This window comes from Thermobia domestica, chromosome 3 (assembly GCF_964235325.1).
Source record: "Thermobia domestica chromosome 3, izTheDome1.hap1.1, whole genome shotgun sequence".
Classification (NCBI taxonomy): domain Eukaryota; kingdom Metazoa; phylum Arthropoda; class Insecta; order Zygentoma; family Lepismatidae; genus Thermobia; species Thermobia domestica.
Genome location: NC_137456.1, coordinates 202972223 through 202995105, shown reverse-complemented (window position 1 = coordinate 202995105; position 22883 = coordinate 202972223). Strand labels below are relative to the sequence as shown.

The 22883-nt window shown below is 35.6% G+C and overlaps 1 protein-coding gene across 1 annotated transcript in view; it reads right to left on the bottom strand.

Annotated features, from left to right (window-relative positions):
- Positions 1–22364, bottom strand: part of Ubr1 (Ubr1 ubiquitin ligase) — a 360686-nt gene extending 338322 nt beyond the window's left edge. The window contains exon 1 of the mRNA XM_081752092.1: positions 22056–22364. The gene's annotated coding sequence lies outside the window, so the exon portion shown is untranslated. The remainder of the gene's footprint in view (positions 1–22055) is intronic.
- Between the last annotated feature and the right edge of the window lie 519 nt (positions 22365–22883).

The window sequence follows — 22883 nt, the reverse complement described above, 5'->3', positions numbered from 1 at the left end:
GTTTACAAGATTTCAAAAATACCCATGCGACGGAACATATAATTCCATTTATATCATGAACTGTAGTCTAACATGGAACAGTTAATTGTTTACAATGAATTTGAACGATTTTCTTCGTTCGCTGGACCAACCAAGGTTTGTCACCGGAACTGCAGACCAACCCAAACAGTCCAACAGTGTCTCACATGTACTCAATAGGAACAGGTCTCGTGATTGTGTACGTTAGGAGAGGCGACGCACGGCTTGGATAGGGTACTGGGCACCACTAACGGTGTGTAAGGAGATACTGTTCGGTTGAAATGAAACACTAGCTTAGTAGTTCAAGAACGACAACTGAACAGACTGAATGAGGTTTCCGAAGGTAGCGATCAATGCTTCAGGTAAAAACTTCAGCAATGGAAGGTTATTGCACAGTATGGCTTTTCGTATCATGATACGTAACATTGGTCCATGTGTCGCTGTTATTCACCCGGTCGAGTCACACACACACAAACATCAGTAAGCCGAAGAAGAACCAGTTCTTATGAACAACAGAGATACATCTACTACACAAAAAGTTCAACAACGGAGCGAGCGCAGTTCTGTGAATGATACTTAAAGAAATCACTATTGTTCTACACATTAAGAACAGGATATATATTTATGTCGGAAGGGGCTTGGTTATGTAGAATTAGAGTTTCTATTCGAGAGGAAATACACACATATAAAGAGAAATCTTATTACATGATGTGGTGTGGTGTGGATTGTGGTATGCACTGTTAGTTCATCGAATCATACTCATTTTTAACACTGGGGTGTCAACGTTACGAGGATGGCCTTTTCAATATTTTGGTTAAATCATTTCATACCAGACAAATTACAGGGTCTCTATTTTCAACAGGATGGCGCCATAGCCCATATATGAACTCTTCACCAAATTCATATTATATATATATATATATTTCTAAAAGTACTAGGCTTGAGAAATGCCTTCGGGTCTCATCCTAAACGAAGGGAAAATTCCAGCATACACTTCTTCGTTGGAGAAAGTGAGTCACGCCCGTTCCAGAATTTCACGTTAGAATTTTATGTTTATTAGTTCAAATTTTGTCTGGAAATGTATCTTTTTGTGATTGGCTGCGCCAAATCTATTCTGTCTGTTTAAGGTGATCAGTATTAGGCGTTATTATTATTTTGTAATGATAAATTTAAATTATGTTGCTCCTTTGTATAGATGGATTCTTAACTAACATTGAATATACTTGTGTATATTATTAATCATCATTCTTCTAGAGGCAAATAATCTTAGGAACAGAAACATGTATTAATGTTAACTTTATATAGCTTAATTATGAAAAGCACATAGGTATTTTTAAAATCAGGTTTGTTTTTTGCAATATGCTTTTTTCTACACGTTCGATACTCACTGTTAGAAAAGAAAAAAGATTTATTATTGATAGAGATACACTGAAATGTTTCAAAGGTATACACCTGAATACGTCTGAAAGCGTACATTTAATTCAAGTATTTCGTTCAAATACTAAACAGATTACCTTTGAAAGTTTTCTTCATTTTGTAGTAAATAAGGGGGCGCGATGGCTAAGTGGTAGAGCGTTCACCTCCGGTGCTTGGGGTCCCTGGTTCGATCTCAGAGCTCGCGCCGTGTGGACTTTGTGGTGAACAAACACCGTGCTCGTAGGTTTTCTCGGGGTTCTCCAGTTTTCTTCCACGTTCTTCATTCCATTATTTCATTCATTTCTCATCACAGTCTCCTTTAGCCTAACCGGCATAATCGTGGGACGTTAAAACTCAAAGATGTCATTTTATGTTTTCATTCTGTAGTAAATAAAAGCGTTCTCTCTATATATTTAGTTTGAGATTATGATAATTACATCAGATATTAGCAAATAAACACATCCATCCTACTGTACTTATCTTCTCAGAACTATCCCAAAACCAAGTATGTATATTATCAAAATATAACTAATATGCTTATTTCTTTTCAAGTTATTGTTTAAGTACACATATACCTTCTACCTCACGAAGATATAAACGTCAAACGTCTTTTATCATCACAACGTGAAAATTGAAATATGAAGCAAAACATATAGTAGGGATTAATATAAACGTGAATACGCATGACAGAACTACTGTCTAATGTCAATCCTTCCGTCAAAAAGAATAATATATATATATAGTATGTTATTAAGTCAAAGGAGCTTGTGAATTGATTCGTCGAAAACGATATTATACGAAATTTGCATCATGCAACTGTAACGTTATATACGAGGATTGTGCAAAAGAGTTGAATGTTTACAAGATGCTCTTATGTGATTATTTTTATTTATTGTACAGATGGTGCTTTCTCCGTTGTGAAATTAGAATGTATGTTAATAAGGCCTTATATAAAATGACGCACGCGTACAAGTATCTTGATCTTATTTTCATATTTGGAGAATAAGATTTCGAATAATTTTACTCCTGTTAGTGTACTTCATGTTGACCGAGTGAAACATCTCAATTCCTTACTTGCAGTCTGGCCGAAGTCCTATGCCAATTAAAATTTATTGCCCACTGATGTGTATTAGATGTAAAAGAAATAGTTGAGAGCTAGATGATGTCAGTGGAGGTGCAATACGGCCAACGTAGGTGAGGTCCACCTGACTCCCGGAGTAAGTAGTCAGAATCTATCAGGTGCCAACGGCCTGCTTAGGAAGGCGAATAAGCGCGTAAAAATCAGGACACCTTCTTGTCTTTAGGATGGGAAACTGATGTGGAGAAGCTTCTTACATTTTTCCTCATCACATACAAGTTGCACATTTGATATGTTTTATCACGTTTTCCATTGTCATACCCAGGACCGGATTAACCCAGCTGGAGGCCCGGAGCTAGAAAAAATATGTAGCCCCTGCTGACTTCGCCTAACACTTTTCTGTGGAAGTACAGTAGGAAAGTTAAGGGAATATGTTTCAGATTTTTTGAGCGTCACTGAATAAATACATGTTAACATCTCAGTTTTAATTTTACTCCTTATATGTTGGCATTGCACTCCAAGCCAGACTAGGTAAAGTATAGATATGAGCGGGATTATTTTATAAGTCTTAACACAATCTGTACGGAAGATTTGTAACACATCAGCCTGTGAAGAGCATGAGATAGGTGGGAGGTGGTTCCAAATACCCATCTCACCCTGTCACTACAGGAATGTAAGACATATGCAAATCATATGTAAATGTTGAAAATAATTAATAAAATATAGACTCGCCAAAATAAAAATTAAAAAAAAAATTTCGTGTCGGTGGAGCCACAAATACAATTAAATTTAGAACTTACATTCCTGCAACATGGGTTCTATTTTAACGTCTCATTGCTCCGTTAGGGACAGTAATGCTGCTTGAAGTTCTGACTTGAGGTCAGATCTTATCTTAGTATTTAAAAAAATGTGAATTTATCATCAAATTGAATGAATTAAATCTGGCAGACAACAAATCCTGGAATGCTTGAAAAGTATATAAAAAAATTATAATAACAAGTTATTTCGTACTTACCCTGCGGCTAAGTATATTCAATGAAAACTCCACACACTTATTAGACAATGCACACATATTTATTTTTAATTTCACTAAGGAACACACACTACCACCACACACTATATATATATATATATATATACACGCTAGATATTCGATAGATATATATGTTATTTAGTTCACTTTGATAAATGCCTTAAATGAACTTTGTAAAAAAAATAATAAAATAGAATAGAGATCTCTCTCAAATTCGAATGTTCACTGTGACTAAACCGTTTAAACAAGATATTTCATTTCTCGGTCACTGTAATTACACGTCACAACAAACTTGAAGTTTCCTTGCATAATCAGGGATCCTTCTTCCTTTAGTCTCTCTGTCGTTGGTTAATATTTTCTTATATGTTCAAAATGAAGTTTCTGGTATAAATAGTTTAGTATATTTATAATAGTCCTGCTACACCTTCCATGTCATAACATGACGATTCACTGTATTGGAATAGCACCAATTAAAATAATATAGTTTCTTCACTTTGGATAATTAAATTCGTATATATATATATATATATATATATATATATATATATATATATATATATATATATATATATATATATATATATATATATTCTTTAGCATTTTTCTGGTATCACTCAATATCACTAAATATAAACATGCTGAGCACTACATAAAAAAACTAAATGTAGTTTGAAACTTTTAAATAAAATATATTTTATAGTTTCCGCAATAATTATCTGATTTTATCATATAGGTTTGTGAAGATTATTAGTGATCAAGAATAATGTTCTTAGTATTAGTGCTCATTGCAGATTCACTGTAGTTATCACTTTTCCCTTTTTATCGGACTTGCTGTTATAGCTATAGTTTGTTACGGTGATGTGTGATCTTGAGAACGGTGAAGCTTCAACTAACTGAATCTTCTATTATCATTTGCTTTTGTTACACGCACTAACGCTAGCTTTTACCAAATCTCGCCTCCTCCGCGGGGCTTTTTTTTTTATTGTTGTTGTTGTTGTCAGAAGGTAGCGGGACTTTCTTTCCACAATAGGGGTTGCTTGCGAGAGGCCTGACTGGTGTATCCCTCTAGCGGTTACCGATTCTTTTTCGAATGTAAACAACCTCTCTGTGACCGATATCCTTTTCTGTTTACATTTATAATTAATGATATTACAGATTAATGAACTACAATTGACATGTAACAAAGATTGAAAACCAATATTTCCATATCCAATTTTACATTTATACACTTAGATGGAGTTGTCATTGTCAAAAAGAAAGATAAAATACAAAATAACTTGTTAGTGCTTGACAATTGTCTTCTGCTACCCTTCATCACACTCCAAGGCATTCCGGGGGTGCCAGACTCAACATACTGAGTTTAAAATTGAATAAAGAATAGCAAACTGCCAAAATAGCTATTCTGTAAAGAATATACGGATGAGGATCGCGATTCTATATACTAATACAGTAAAACCTGCCTTAAACGGACCCTCTATTAAACGGAAAACTGTCTTAAACGGAAGTATTTCACGGTCCCATGAATTTTGGAGTAAAAAACATGTAGAAGTTCCTTCACTAAGCGGAAATTGAGTTATGCGGACAACGGAAAGCAAAATAATCCTTTAACGGAAAATTCTGAGTTCCGAACTATAGCATTTAGAAAATTTTTGACAGAGGGCAAACATATACTTTACAATGCCTGCGATAAATTCTTCGTTCTTTTCTTAAATCTTTCTGGACAGTGTTGACTTTCCCCAACCATTATTCATATTCACCCTCCACAATTTTCGGCTATTCCTATGGAGAATGTCAGCTGTCAGTCTTCTTTGTAGGTGTATTTGTGTTGCGATTGCATAGTGACTATCGACAGCCGACAAAAAACAAGGTTTTGAAAAAAAGGAATTTAGGCAACAAAGAGCAGTCATAATCTCTATCACGTATCGTGAAGACAAGCAGTGAAGGATTCAGAGGACTTTCAGAATTCCAGAGAAAACTTTTCTGTTCTGAAGTATACCGCGCAACGTTTTGAAAGAAATAGTCTGAAGCAAAAATTCATGTGCAGAACATTTGAGAGAATTATGTCTTGTTTCTCATTTGCGCTTTCTGATATTCTCTCTCCCTTGCTCTCAGCAGCTATGGCTCTGAAATCTTATAACCATAGACATAACAGATTTAAGAAAACAAAAAATTCCTTGATCTACCAATACTCAGAAATATACAGTAATTTCCTGTTTATTGTTGTCCTAAACCTTCTCAACTCTCGGTTTTACGCCTGGTGAATCACATTGCGATCCAACTTTTACCAATACACCTCTAAACTTACATTTTTTCATTAGTTCGGTAGCAGACATTATTGCTTGTGAAACAGGAGTTGTGTTTGATCTTAATACCAGGGTAAAAATATTCATGCTAGTGAACGAGATAATTCAACGTAAAGCAAATCATGAAGATGTTCAACGTCGGTAAAACTCAGGTGTACGAGATTCTAAAGAAAAAAATTTGGAAATTTTGAACCGGTGAGAAAACTGCAGTAATGGAAAAAATAAAACTGGAGTAATGAAAAAATAGAGAGAACTTAACGAAACTGGAAACCAAGACATTAATAAAATAGTGTGGGAGTTGTTTTTTAGTGTCAAACAGTAAAATCACCGCATATTGGACTCTTTTTTTACAGGAATACGCTAAACGATACCTGAAAAATTGGGTAAAACTGAATTCAAAGCATCCAATGGATGATTAGAGAGTTTCCGCAAAAGACCCTTTTTTTAACGAATTTTGTGATGAATCCTGTGATAGAAATAGTGAAACATTTGATGAATGGGTTACTAAACTACCTTCCATAATAGAAAGAAATGAAATTGAATTGTTTTCTCACGATAGGTCTACCTCTATTAAGCGGAAACCTGACTTTAACGGAAATTTTTACGAGTCCCGCTCGATTCCGCTAAAGACAGGTTTCACTGTATAACTATATCGGATCTGTCCAAGAATTGTTTATATGTTAGAATTTACATTTAAAAATATATATTATGTACCAGTACCTTCTGGTAACCCTGAAACACCATCAAAATTGAATTAGTGAAGATTCGCTGACTGGGCAGCCGGAACCGTTGAACCACCCCACTGAAGAGGTAGCGGTTCCATTAAATTTGTGAATATCGCGGTCAGTGAAACAATTTCTCACGTATTGTATTTGAAAATTCGTATCTAGGTGTGTAGTGTTAAACAAAAGATTGCTCAGCGACTTTCTGTCGCCAATTTTGTTTCGTCCATCCTTAGTATTTATTTCCATATTTTTACAATATATTGCTATAATACACTAAAAGAATCTTGTTTACATTATTTCCTAGATACTATATGTTGGCGATCTTTGATGCTGTAGAGGTAACTAACCTCTATCTCTTTGAAGTTTCTAAAATCATACGGAACTTTCCAACAAATATACAAAGGAAAAAGCAGTATTCTGTTCTGCAACTAAACTTAATGAAACTGAAAATAAAATAAAATAATATCAGAATGATTAGCTTGAAATCTAATGTATAAGAAAAATAACTAATTAAATATATATATATTTAAATCTGAATATAAAATTTAGATTGCATATGCAAATTTTATGAATAATAGTAATAAAAATAAATAAAAATATATCTGTTACGCTTGCACTTGACAAGCCACAAGTAAAATGTGTCTTAGTAAATAAGGATCGTGAAAATTAGCTGATGTACTACAATCAAAGGTAATTCAAACTCTGTAAGTATATGCATATACCTCATCAGGACACTCATTTCCGTTTAATGAATTATCAAATGACTATTAAGGAGACAACTTGGTTTCCTTAAACTTATCAAAAACATGGAGATATTCGTAAGAAAATATACCCATTCGCTTGACCAATTCTCCATTCTCAACGCCAAAATAAACAATTGTGTTTTTCAGCTAATTTTCATTCAATCTGCTGTGTCAAGACTATTTGGAAGGAAGCGATACAAATCAAGGAAACGCAACTCGATCTTATACTCTCCAAACTTAAACCATTTTAAGAAGAATATATCTCCAAATTCTGAGCTATTACTTTGATTTTATCTTGTATGAACCCCGTTCCTGGACAAACAGATGTCCATCATGATTCTTAAGATATAATCAAAAAACACCGGTAAGAACTTACGTTGCCTCTGTATTGTGTTCATCAATTTCATGGTTATGGTGTTTTACTCTAAGGTTCTTGAATGAATGTTTTTGTTCACATAGATTGCAACTGGTTGAAGCATCGTGCTGTTTCTTGTGTTCTTTAGTCAGTTCATGTATTGGCATTGTCTGATGAAGTTTGCTTACAATATGATGCAGCTCATTATTTATATTTTGTAAAAAGTGTTGAAATGTGTTTGGGTCATCTTCGTTATTTCGTCTATACAACTCTGGCTTACGGGACCTGGAATCTTCGTTAGACCAACGAACTACGTATGCATAGCTATATGCTTTGTGATGATGAATTTCATGTAGACGAAGTGTCTGGATTACCTTTACAACAACGCCCAAGAAAACACCAAGTCAGCAATTAAACAGCTTTTAACACAGCTTTGTAGTTTCTAAATTGTCGCGTGTTATATTTTAAAGTACCCATTATGAAGAGTGTAGGCTGATGCTCGTTACACAATATTGTGTGCTGTTAGCTTCAGTTCAGTGTTAAAGTATTGTACGCATCGTCATATATGTACGTTATTTTCATAATTAAACACTTGACTATTAACTAAACGTGACAGGTTACGTATCAAAGAGTAGTGAGAATTTTGATATTCTTTGATATATAAAAGATTCACACCCATAAACTGTAGGTCACTTACATGCAGCGAAAGGATGATTTTGTTCTCAAACCCACATACACATATTGATATGGGACTATCAAGATAAAGTCGGTTATACTGTTGTTTACCTTTCTTTACATCATTAAGTACTACAAGTTAATGTCTTCAAATGCTGGCAAAATATAGTTCAAATCATATTAAAATATGGTTCATAGTGGGTAACTCGATTAGAACGTCATTTCCTACTAATACGATGCACAATTTTGCTAATATGCACCAGACAAGGCATTCGTTATCTATACTTTCTATGTTTAATAACTTTTTTTTTTCCTTTATCCAGTCAGGTAGATATATATGTCTATACTCGTCAAGCTTCTCTAAAGAGTTAACTTTAATTAGTAACATATATATGATTCCCTTGCGGGACACTTTTTTAAGGTGTATCTACTACTTTTCGCCGCTTGAGATGCTGGTTACCCGGCAAAAATATTGGGAAATCCCCGATTTTAGAAATGAGAATTAAAGAAATTTGGGACTATGGTATTTACATATATACATACATGTGAGTGTTGTTATAATCATACTTTTAATCTGATTGATCGTGTGAGAACTAACACGGGAAATTCCAGATTTGATACTCTTGAGACTGTTAAAAAAAAAGAGAAATTTCCGCAATGAAAAATCCTGTCTAACGCAATGTGGAATTCGGTATATAAACTCTATTTTTTGAAAAATAAAGTAAATGGAGTAATTTCAATAATATTTCCTTTAGTTACAAGGTGCTGAATGAAAGGATTCACTTCCGATGAAGATGATAAATTCAGTATATAAATTCTTAAATAAAATTAAGTGAACATGTCTTTTAGTGTTTCCAAAAATTATGCTTCTAAGAGGGTAGGAGTGGGGGAAAGACCAATTACAATAATAATGAAACTTCCCTGTATTTGTGCACGAAGTGCCTAATGTTGGATTCACTCGTATAAACTCTTATACACAAATAATGAGGGGGGGGGGGGCATTACTATAATATCCAAATTCCCTTTATTGAGAAGGTGTCCATTTGAGGATTTGTTTAAGTTGAAGATCAGTTTAATCAGTAAGATAAGTTTAATCAGTAAATTCATAAATAAAAATAATTTAACACGTATTTCAGCATCTGCGAAAATTCCGCCACTAGAGAGAGTAAGGGGAACAATATCTTTCCCATTATTTATCATACTATAACAATATTATCATCTTCCCCATTATTTATTCTGAAAATACTTAACGTAAGGGTTTGCTTTTTCTGGAAGCATGAAATTCGTTATATACGCTCTTAAACAAAAACAAGGGAAACATATTTCAGCGTTTGAAAATCCCGCTCAGAAATATGTATGAATAATGGAAGATTAAAATGATTCACTGAAAATTCATACCATGTCAGAAACGTAAGATCTGAACAGATTACAAGAGCAACTATTACTTAAAGGGACCCATAGACGATCCACGGTTTGTGCAAACACTGTGTTTGCGCAAACACTCGACCATACACGATTCAACTATTTGCACAAACTTCAGTTCAATTTTGAGTTTGATCGCATAAACATATCCACTGAAGCAGCTTGTTTAGCGATAGTAATTGCTTGTCCTTTGGAAGGGGGAAGACCCGCGAAACCAAAAAGGACGAAGAGGATGTGATTAAAAGGGTGGTTCAAGAAACGGTCTAGTTTAGTCATCAAAATTTAATAGCCGAGCTTGAGATAAGTTCGACTATGGATTTATTTACGAATGGATTCAACTATATTTGGTAAAATATTGGAAATGGTTACAAAAACAGGATACAAATATGAGAGATGCGATATCATCCAATCAGAGGTTGTTTGCTACTTTGCGTTACCTTGTGTGCGTAAACACGTAGGAGGACTTAAATTTGAAACAGCCATTGCACCCCAGACGCTTGGACAAATTATTATAGAAACATAAGAGGCCGCAATTTTTAGATTCCTGTTTCTATAACCTTCACTCTTTACCTTCCACAGTCCAGGTAAGTTTTGATAAAGTTCAGTACATTCTTTCCAAAATTCTTGAATCCTATTCATTGACGCCACAACGCAAGAAATAAGCGTTTGTATAATAGGCCTCCTACTCGGAAATAAATCTCGTCGTTGCACAAACATGCCCATACACGGTCCATGTGATTGCGCAAACATCATGTTCGTGTGAACAATTTTCGAACGAGTTCGATGTGGAAAATGTTTGCACAAACGTTTGCGCAAACAATTCATACAGCAGCATACACGGTCAAACTGTTTGCACAAACTACCTTGTTTGCACAAACCGTGAACCGTGTATGGGCTCTATAGATAGGATTTTCTTTTTAAGTAAGTATTCTAAGGTATGTAAAGAGAATTCAAATGTTTTGTCTAGTGTACTGTAAATAGATGGAAAGGCAGAACGAAAACCAGGAAGAGGAAGACCAAGAATTGACTATCTAGATGCAGTTACGAAGAAGAGACCTTATCAAAGTATAAAAGAGCTCTCCCAAGCGAGAGAAAAGTTTTAAAATTTCCATGTTGCCCAAAAACCCCATGGTTGAAGTGAAGAAGAAGACTGTAGATCATGGATACTCTGCTCGGTATTTTGAGAGAGTACATTGAAGTTCATAATGAAAGCGTGCTTTGAAAGTGACACTTTGAACACTGTATCTCTCGACCAAGATTGCTGATTGGCTGCGGACAAGTTTGCAGTGTATTTAATGGAGTTCAATATTACAACGATCCGTAGGGATCGTTTCACTTCGAATAAGGACATAGTGCTACCATAGCTTACGATAGTAGTAACAAAATCTCCTGCGGTTGGAGCGATAGTTGTGGAATCTATCCTGGACGCTGATCACCCCCTCCCCCCCCCAAGAAAAAAAAAAGTCCTGTCCTTTTACGATTGTCGTGGTGGATTCATTTTCATCAGAAATGCCAATACAGGCAGGAAACCTTTCCAGTTATTCCGTATACTCAGAGAATTTCACACCTTCAGATGGTGGTCTTTGTTAGCTGGTGTCAACTCATGTCCCAGCCATGAGTCCTACTTTTTCATCTTACCTGTTGCATAGACCTGTCAAACGACTATCATAATGTATACCAATTTCGTCTTCAATATTACAATCTTTTTCCAAGTTCCGTTTCTATTTTCCTTAGAATCTAAGGCGGGAGGTAGAAGAGACAGACGTGAGTGCATTGATTGTGTCTCAATCACAACGTTGAGGAGGCCTTTGTCTAGCACGTGCTCGACAAACCGACCATCATGTTGTTGGTCAGTAGCAGTGGACCTAAATTCTCAATGTAATGTCACCAGCACGAAATATCAATAGTGTATGGCGCGTTCATTCACTACTACTGGACCAAATTCACTGTTAAGGTTTCTCACAAAGTTCATGACCGTTGCTGTATTTGTTTCGGAACAAGTATAAGAAACCAATTATAAGACATTTGAAAGTGCGGTTCATCTCTGGTGCACGGGGTTTCTGAATCGACTTCTAGCCAGGAAAGTTTGTGGTGGATAACATCGTGTCCTTGGGATTTCTCGGAGTTCTCCCGTTCCTTCCCACATTGTTATTACACCAATTATTAACTAATCATTGACTTACATTAATCATCGATGTTTAGGCTAACGGGCATAACTGTAGAACGTGAAACTAACAATGCAATTCCATTTTATGCTTCATTTCATAAGGTGTGCGAACTTCACATCAGGCTGTCTGCAGATTGGCCAGAGTAACCCACCATCCGAGACAGAAAGAGGCAGAAAAGAATGTGTGGGGAGAGAGACATGAGTGCATTATACTCAATACACTTAATGAAATATATCGACTAACTGTACGAGTCGATTCCCCGCAGAAAAAAAAAAAAAAAAAAGTTAACATGGATCTCTAGGCAAAAATTTATAGCTTAAGACTTACGGTCGTTCGGAAGCATGAGAAAACTACATGCGTTATTTCAAAGCTAAAACCGTGGAGTCATTATGAGCGTAAAGGAAGTCATGCATATGCCGTCTAAAATGCATATTTCAGCAAGGTGCAATGAGTGCGTAAGGGATTCCCTACAAAGCATAAGTTCCAGACACGTTCTAAACTGAAGGTGGGTAAAAGATAAGCCTTGACACCAATGGACACGTAATGTGTCGGCGGGAAGTAAAATATGTTAGGCACGGACAATTCCATGGTTCCTCGTGCTCGGAATAACGTGTGATGCGACGAACTATTTTAAGCTTATGACTGTTTTTAAAAATTGAAAAATACCGTCAAATAATAAATTGAAGCATGAGCTATTCCGAACGCGAGGATTCGTAAAACTGGTGATCAACAACACTTCCGATTTCCCATCGACACATTACATGTTCACTGCTGTCAAGGTTTGCCTTTTGCCTCAGGGCATATGTAAGAAATCTGTTTGGAGCATATCTGGGAATTATGCCCTGTAGGGAATCTCTTATGCACTCATTGCACCTTGCTGAAATACTCGTATGCATTTTTGGATGACGTATGTGTGACTTCCTTTACGCTGATAATGGCCGCCACTCCACGCTTTCTAGTTTTTGAAATAATGTGTGTTGCATTGTAGTTTTTATCACGTTTTTGAATTATGCACCTTTGCCGAAATCTACATGAACCTCTTTCTTTCTTACTTTGATGTGAGAATTAACTTTTTACAGTTTGTCAGTATAATTCATTAACACCGTGCATAAATCCCGGCTTGTTACTTGTCCTCGTCACGATAAAGCCAGTGGCCAACACATATTCTAAAAGGATTCATAAAATAGTAATAATGTTCAAATAAGGATTGTGCATATATACAGGAGGGGTATCAAAAAAGCTCGCCCTAGAAAGTGACGAAGTATCAAAACCTCGGACATGAATTTTATAGTTAGGTTCTTGTATGTTATCATGCACATTCTGGACTCGCTAGATTTTATTTAAGCTAAATCACTGAAAATGCGATGATTGACAAGCTTGAGACATGGTAGACATTACGTTCCTTCATCTTCAGAGGAAATCAGGAAAGCAGATTCACGAAGACATGAAACAAGTCTAAAAACTACAATGCAAAACACATTATTTTAAAAACTAGAAAGCGTGGAGTGGCGGCCATTATCAGCGTAAAGGAAGTCACACATACGTCATCCAAAAATGCATACGAGTATTTCAGCAAGGTGCAATGAGTGCATAAGAGATTCCCTACAGGGCATAATTCCCAGATTTCTTACATATGCCCTGAGGCAAAAGGCAAACCTTGACAGCAGTGAACATGTAATGTGTCGATGGGAAATCGGAAGTGTTGTTGATCACCAGTTTTACGAATCCTCGCGTTCGGAATAGCTCATGCTGCAATTTATTATTTGACGGTATTTTTCAATTTTTAAAAACAGTCATAAGCTTAAAATAGTTCGTCGCATCACACGTTATTCCGAGCACGAGGAACCATGGAATTGTCCGTGCCTAACATATTTTACTTCCCGCCGACACATTACGTGTCCATTGGTGTCAAGGCTTATCTTTTACCCACCTTCAGTTTAGAACGTGTCTGGAACTTATGCTTTGTAGGGAATCCCTTACGCACTCATTGCACCTTGCTGAAATATGCATTTTAGACGGCATATGCATGACTTCCTTTACGCTCATAATGACTCCACGGTTTTAGCTTTGAAATAACGCATGTAGTTTTCTCATGCTTCCGAACGACCGTAAGTCTTAAGCTATAAATTTTTGCCTAGAGATCCATGTTAACTTTTTTTTTTTTTTCTGCGGGGAATCGACTCGTACAGTTAGTCGATATATTTCATTAAGTGTATTGAGTATAATGCACTCATGTCTCTCTCCCCACACATTCTTTTCTGCCTCTTTCTGTCTCGGATGGTGGGTTACTCTGGCCAATCTGCAGACAGCCTGATGTGAAGTTCGCACACCTTATGAAATGAAGCATAAAATGGAATTGCATTGTTAGTTTCACGTTCTACAGTTATGCCCGTTAGCCTAAACATCGATGATTAATGTAAGTCAATGATTAGTTAATAATTGGTGTAATAACAATGTGGGAAGGAACGGGAGAACTCCGAGAAATCCCAAGGACACGATGTTATCCACCACAAACTTTCCTGGCTAGAAGTCGATTCAGAATCCCCGTGCATCAGAGATGAACCGCACTTTCAAATGTCTTATAATTGGTTTCTTATACTTGTTCCGAAACAAATACAGCAACGGTCATGAACTTTGTGAGAAACCTTAACAGTGAATTTGGTCCAGTAGTAGTGAATGAACGCGCCATACACTATTGATATTTCGTGCTGGTGACATTACATTGAGAATTTAGGTCCACTGCTACTGACCAACAACATGATGGTCGGTTTGTCGAGCACGTGCTAGACAAAGGCCTCCTCAACGTTGTGATTGAGACACAATCAATGCACTCACGTCTGTCTCTTCTACCTCCCGCCTTAGATTCTAAGGAAAATAGAAACGGAACTTGGAAAAAGATTGTAATATTGAAGACGAAATTGGTATACATTATGATAGTCGTTTGACAGGTCTATGCAACAGGTAAGATGAAAAAGTAGGACTCATGGCTGGGACATGAGTTGACACCAGCTAACAAAGACCACCGTCTGAAGGTGTGAAATTCTCTGAGTATACGGAATAACTGGAAAGGTTTCCTGCCTGTATTGGCATTTCTGATGAAAATGAATCATCACGACAATCATAAAAGGACAGGACCTTTTTTCTTGGAAGGGGGGGAGGGGGTGATCAGCGTCCAGGATAGATTCCACAACTATCGCTCCAACCGCAGATTTTGTTACTACTATCGTAAGCTATGGTAGCACTATGTCCTTATTCGAAGTGAAACGATCACTACGGATCCTTATAATATTGAACTCCATGAAATACACTGCAAACTTGTTCGCAGCCAATCAGCAATCTTGGTCGAGAGACACAGTGTTCAAAGTGTCACTTTTAAAGCACGCTTTCATTGTGCACTTCAATGTACTCTCTCAAAGTACCGAGCAGAGTATCCATGATCTACAGTCTTCTTGTTCATCTCAACCATAGGTTTTTGGGCAACATGGAAATTTTAAAACTTTTCTCTCGCTTCGGAGAGCTCTTTTATACTTTTCATCTGACAATTTCCTTTTTGATTGTCTGAAATACAGAAGCATTTGTTTGTAACGATTAAAATAAAATTACGTTTGAAAGTACAGCGTAATATAACCTAACTCAACATTCGATTTCGCTAAGCGTTTAATCACATTTACTTTACTTTTTAAAACAGCAAAATGTGGGGATGTATCCTACCCGTTGACAACACTGCAAAATTTATACTTTGGATATCCTATTTCACGAATAAATCTACGCTATTACTCTACCTTAGGCATTTTCATTGGTGCTTCCAGTTTACCCATGTATAAATTTGTAAAATTTACAGAATATCTAACTTTATTTCGAAACACGAATACATATAATGAAAATACGTATATGAGGATTTTACCTTTGACATCCCTGATAATGTTAAGAGAAAACGCAAATCCTAAGTCCACCAGAAAAACCTATAATACACTGAATTTGTGTGTAAAGTCGTGGTCCCAATCAATAAATTTGTCTAACACTAAGACTAAGGCATCTAGTAACATGAGGAACACAAGAGGGTTTCGACCATCCTCAACCACTGCGTCTATTCCCTTCGGACGCACCCCCCCGCGGGCCTACCAGTGTATCTCTATCCTGACTCGGTTAGATAGCATTCGTGCATTTTAGTGAATACCTAATACAAGTTGGTTTGTGTTTTGTGTGCAGTTTGTTTGGCATGTCCCGACGCTGTATTTATACCCATAACGGTTGCGCCCTCCTAAAGGGAATTTGCTCTCAGCGAACGCAGATAAGGCACTCCTATCACAAGTAATAATCCATAGGATATCAGGGGTGCATTTTCTCATTAAAGAAGTACATATTACATGGATTCATGTAAGTATCCGTAAACTGGGATAGCACACTTCCATTTTATCAAAAACTATTTTTTGGTAAATCGATCTCATATAATTCAAGGAATAAATCGCGTGTGGGACTGTCATAAAACGTTCATCTCTGGTACGCGGAGTCCCTGGTTCGGTCCCGGCAAGTGAACTTAGTAGTGGACTAGTACCCGTTTGCTCCCACTTACTTCACTCCAACGTTATCATCCATTTCATCATCACCATCTCGCTTAGCCGAGGTACATAATCGTGGAAATTTCAACTAAAAAATAAAAAAATAATGCCCACTACAAAGATAATTAAGGGGCAGCTTCAAGCTAACACGTTTAGCTATAATTATTTACTCTCATGATGCCATGGGAACACTATTAAATATCACTAAAGAACCACTCATTTTGCAGGATCTACACAGATTACTAGCAAATAAACTGATTAACGAATTTTAAAGGAATTTACATCATAACTAAAGCTGGAATTGTTTACATCAAATGAAAGAAATCAAACAAAATGTTAGAATAACTAAAAAGTAATAAACACAATCATTGTAGAGTACGTAATTATTGAGAAAAACGAACTTAAATAGTAGAGTACATGAATTCGCAATTGAGGCGATCTTAGCACATCTCTGCGATATTAGATCAAAAGGCATTAAAGCGTAATGTATTAATGTCTGAAACCCATTGTCTTAGTAACTAACCTAAATATGTATGCTGCACTAATGCAGGGAAAAGCAGAAATCTACAGTAGAAAGAAATGAAACCCAAGTTGAACCTTAACCAAACAAGGTTAAGATTTACTTTATAAAAGCAGCACGATGTGCCTGGCGTGGGACAATACTTTAATGCAGAAAAGCCATCCTTTGACTATTCTTGAAGGATTCAAGAAATTCCCCACACATGCAAGGCATGTGCTTTTATGTTATATGAATTCTCTGTCCGCTATATTCGTTTATACGTATAACCACCGTCGCTGACGCGCCTGCTCCCTACGGACGCATCCCCGGTGATACTCTGGGGAACCTTCTGCTGCGCTTTTGCCCTGACTGTGTTAAATAGGATTCGTGATCTTTTCAATGGCAGCTTAGCACAAGTTAGTTTGTGTTTTTGTCATACATATTTAGGACTGAGAGCAAAGAATGGAAATGAAATAGAAGTAATTTTAGGTAAAATATATAAAAATAACAACAAATAATTAGCATTACAAAGTCGAAAACAGATTCATGTGCGTGTTGTCCCGGGGTCGCGGCAAATTACAGCAAAATGTTAGTAACTGGTACACTCCGCAACTAGCAGAGCTTCGTAAAGTTGTCATTGCTTGGTACAATAGGGCTAAATCGGGCTGTCCTGTGGGAAAAGAAAAATACATCAGAGCTAAAAGACACTACAGAAAGGAAATAAGTGCGGCAAAAATTAAGGCAAACGACAATTTTATTGTAAACCATACAAATAAATGTAAAGCAGGGTGGACAATTATAAACAGGGAAATAGGGGTACGAGAAGAAAATGATTTAATATCAATATCCCCTGACACTTTTAATGAATTCTTTGTAAGTAGTGCTAAGTATGTAAATGGTAATACAAGCAATATCTCTAAGTCCACAGAAAACGGTGTTATAGACTTTAAAAGTATTCTAAGTTCATGTAGAAATCATACTAGTAACTTGACATTTAAATGGACAAACGTAACACCTGAAGCAATTTTGTCAGTGGTTCGTAAGTTTAAGACATCTGGTAGCGAGGATTATTATGGGTTTACTAATAGTACAATTAAAAACATTATAGACGTAATAGTGGAACCCCTTACACACTTAATTAATTGGATACTAGTAGAAGGAGTGTTCCCAGATTGTCTTAAGATTGCGGTTACTATTCCCATACATAAAAAAGGGGACAAAAACTGTCCCAGCAACTATAGACCAATATCTCTCGTACCAATTGTATCAAAAATTATTGAACATTGCATGAAAGAACAACTAACTCTGTACTTTGAAAATAACAAACTCATTAACTGTGCACAATATGGATTTCGGAAAGGTATGTCCACAATCAAAGCTGTTGAAAAAGTTGTATCTGAGATAATTGATGCCTTTGAAAACAGTTCATTCGCTTGCGCAACATTATTAGATTTAAGTAAGGCTTTTGATACTGTTTCACATGAAATATTGATTCAGAAATTACAGTATTATGGGATCAGAGGAACTGAGCTCCTATTGATCAGGTCTTATCTTGAAAGTAGAAAACAAGTTGTGTGTGTACAAAATAAACAGTCAAACGTACTTGATATATTAACAGGAGTGCCACAGGGAAGTGTCATTGGACCTTTTCTATTTCTGGTATATATTAACGATTTACCTGACTACTTATTAGAAACCACTGTTATGTATGCCGATGACACTACATTTATAACGAAAGATAATAATATCAACGCAATACACACAAAAAATAATAAAGCAATAGATAAATCTACTGTTTGGTTGTTCCACAATAAATTACATTTGAATCATAATAAAACAGAGAAGTTATACTTTCATCTCAGCAGCTCCACAACTGATACAAAAGAATGCTCCTCAGTTAATCTATTAGGGATATACTTAGATACGAAATTAAACTGGAATGTGCATACTATGCAACTTTGTAAAAAAATATCAAGGGCAGTATATGTGTTACGTAAATTAAAAATATCTGTAAGTAAAAGTCTATTAATCACTGCATATTATGCTTTCTTTCACTCTCATCTTTCGTATGGCATACTATTATGGGGTAATTCTTCCGGGGCACAAACAGTATTTAAGTGGCAAAAAAGAGCGATAAGAACGATAACAGGAATTCCAGAGAGAGAATCTTGCAGACATTTTTTTAAAGATTTTGGAATAATGACCATCCCATCCTTGTACATATTATCGTGCCTTATGTATATCAAAGAAAACTGTACAAATTATGTTACTCGAAGTAGTGTTCACTCACACAATACAAGGCGCAAAAATGAAATAAATATTCCCCATGTGCGGCTGTGCAAAACTCAAAATAGTTATAAATATATAGGGATGAAATTGTATAATCTGTTGCCACTCAGAGTGAGAGAAATGGAGATAAAAAATTTTAAAAAGTTTTTGTAAAAAGTGGCTCTTAGAAAAGTGTATATATAGTATTTCAGAATTTCAGGAAGAAGTTTCAGGATTAGAATAGAAAAGTAGTACTAGGTAAAATATAAAATATTGTATTGATTAATTAAAATTGTAAATATTACATGTACGCAAACTTAAATTTTGACGTTGTCTATTACAACATCATGTTGTTTAACGACAATAAATTATTCTTATTATTCTTATTATTCTTATTATAAGAACGCCAGAGCTTTCCCATAAACCGACAAATTATACAAATGGTTTGGGACACTCATCCATATTTTTCGAACATATTTTCGAATTACTAACTTTACGTAAATCACACCGTGTAGATTAAGAATACGGTAACCACTTTAAAATTAATTTCTCAATAGCTACATTTACTCTAAATACCGGTCCCTTAATACATTTTATGTGAGTTTCTGCACCTGTATTGGATTTTATTTTGTTTTTGACTTAGATAGCTCTACAGGGTGTCTACTGGAATACCAGAAAGTAAATTCATGACTTTTTCATGACTTTTCATGACCTTTTTGTTCAAATTTTCATGACCATGGCGATAAAAAATTACCATTAGTAATAATAAACCCCTACCATCAGTGGGGCATCGGAACTATGCGGGATGCTAGTCTTAAATATCACTTATTGTGAATCTTAAAGAAAGAATCTAAAATTTTGCCGCCTTGTGCTCGAGCACAGGATAGCACTTACCTAAATACGGGCCTGCCCTTACCAGTGAATCACTCTATACTGTATTTGAAGTTTTAATTCTGAGTATAATTATCCATCGAGCAGAAATTTGTCTGAAATTAAGCACTCAGAGAACTGCCCAAAGACAAAACAAATTATAAAAGAAATTCGTTTTAAAAAATAGATCATCAAATTTAAAATCTGCAAACTCAAACGAATAATATTATTTGCCTAAGTCTAAAGGCCCAAAAATACACAATTTACATTTCTTAGAAGTAAAGAAATAGCAGATCAGAAAGTTGGACAGTAAAAAGTTGTTACTATATTACAGAGACTAGAAGATGAAATGGGGAGCAGCTAGGAAGACGGTAAAGTACCAGTTAGCCAGCACTAACTGGTGGGGGAAATTCTTACAATTACTGACCTGATACAACTGTTTCGGTACATGCAGTATGAGACATAAAAGTATGAAGTATAAAAATATACTCTGAGATTTCAGATTTTCATGACCAGTTGTGTAAATAAAGGACTTTTTCATGGCTTTCATGACCACTAAGCAAAATATATGACTTTTTCATGACTTTCATGACTTTCATGACCAGTAGACACCCTGCTCTAGCTCTTGAAATCCGAATCTTAAAGGATTATTGGATTCGTTGTGAACTTGTTATTTTGTTGACAAGTTTATGAATTCTTGTCTACCACATTAATTGACGGAACTACCAGAGTATGCGGAATGGATTATGGAAGTACTGGAAGAAACGAGAGCAGTAATGACCAGGTGTGTGATTGGTGCAGATTAAGAATAGAGTAACCACAAATATCTATATCTTACTTTCATATCTAGCATGTGCATACACCTTTTTCTGCAAATTGTTTCTGCCCATTTGGAGATTTTGAGAGTATCTGAAATTTATTCGGAAATGACTTAAGCTCCTTCAAACCGCAAAAACGAAAAAATGTGTATTTCTCACTTTTACGTCTAGTATCTGCATGCATAGTTTCTATCATGGATGACTATACCAATCATTTGTTTCTTTTCTTTGTATGATTGGTCAGCTTAGAGAAAAGCTCTGGTGGGTTTTTCTCCTCCACCCGTCGTCTGGAGCCACCATCAGTAGATGGTAAAAAAAAAAAAAAAAAAAAAAAAAAAGCGAAAGAACTATAAACAGATACATAAAATCTTCAATTAACTACTCCTATAGTTTTCATAATAAGCCAGTAAAGACTACTGTTTTATTTTACACCCAACATTTACGCCCTGTATAATAAAGACGGTTGAGAGTGAATGATTATGGAAAACGTGATAGAATGGGAATGTAGGGGGACATGAAAAACTCACGGAAACAATGGAGTTACAAAATCATATGGACTCGGATCGAACCACGGATATCTCATATCCAAAATAAGAGTTCTACCACTAAGCTGCTGTCCACTCCGACACGTTGTAGTCTATCATCTGGTTCTGCCCCTTAGCTAAACGCTTTACCAAATTTTACGATTTTCTTTGCATCAGATGGGCAGGAAGTTATACCTTCTTTGAAACCACTAATGAAGGTCGAAGTGGGAATTAAACAGGATTAGGAATGTGTATAGCCTTGACTGCGAACTACCATGGACCAATATTAAAATACCAGACCACGTAAATATTGGCAAATTCTGTTAAATATAACAGGAATATTTATACTTAGAACATTCTTACGTCTATTAAGGTAAATATAGCACCGAAATTCTAATCTTTTTTTATATTTTCAACAGTGAGTAAGATTTGCAAATAAACTTTTTAATGTCGCATATTGAAACTGCTAACCAACTGCTAGTAAAAACTCAAACAAACTACTGCAAATTGAAATTTATAGTACATGGCTTTCGAGCTCAAATGATTTAACTAACCAATAATTTATTTTATGTTATACACACCTGATTAAATTACGTTTAATGCTTCTGGCTGTCTACAACATTAGATTATGATAGAATCCTTGGGTAATGATCTCTTGTCTATTTTTGTAACAGAACGCATCAAAGCTATCCGCTTTGTAATGGATTTACGCGCTTCGTAATTTAGAGAAATTAAGCATGGGAAAGCTATAACTTTCTTGCACAGTCTTTCGAAAGTTTTTACAATCACTCTTTACTGAACCACTTTCCAAAACTAAAGTTAGTTCACCTGTTTTCTGTCAAAACACTTTCACTAAGTTGCCATGTTGCATATCCAACAGGGGTGCAGCTGATAAAGGCCATGCAGAAAACAAAGGCATTAAACGACTCATACAAATTGATATATTACGCCGTTGATCACATTGTCGATGATAGCCAAATTAAATTAACGATGAAGGATACTACAAAAGTTATGTATTAAAAACAGAAAATAACATTGAAAATAAGTATAATACCAAATTACTAAACAGAAAGCTAGGTACAAACATATAAATATTAAAACTTGTGGAGAGAATATAAGTGAGAAAGAAATAGAAAAACAAACAACAAAAAAAAAAACTTCTTGAATTTTGGTGAAAAAAGAAAATGGAAAATGTTAAAGAAAAAAAGAACAGAACATGTTTTTTTTTACTATTTTTTAAATATTTTTTTTAGGAACCAAACTTCCGAAGAGAAGGACGGAAAATACCTTGAACCCTTCTAATGTCTTCAATAGTTGCATTCAGTTGCATAGGAGAGAGCTTTTTGTTGGGAGAAGGTAAAGTTCCAGGGCCGTCTTTAAAGTATTTACTGCAGTCATGTAATGTTTAT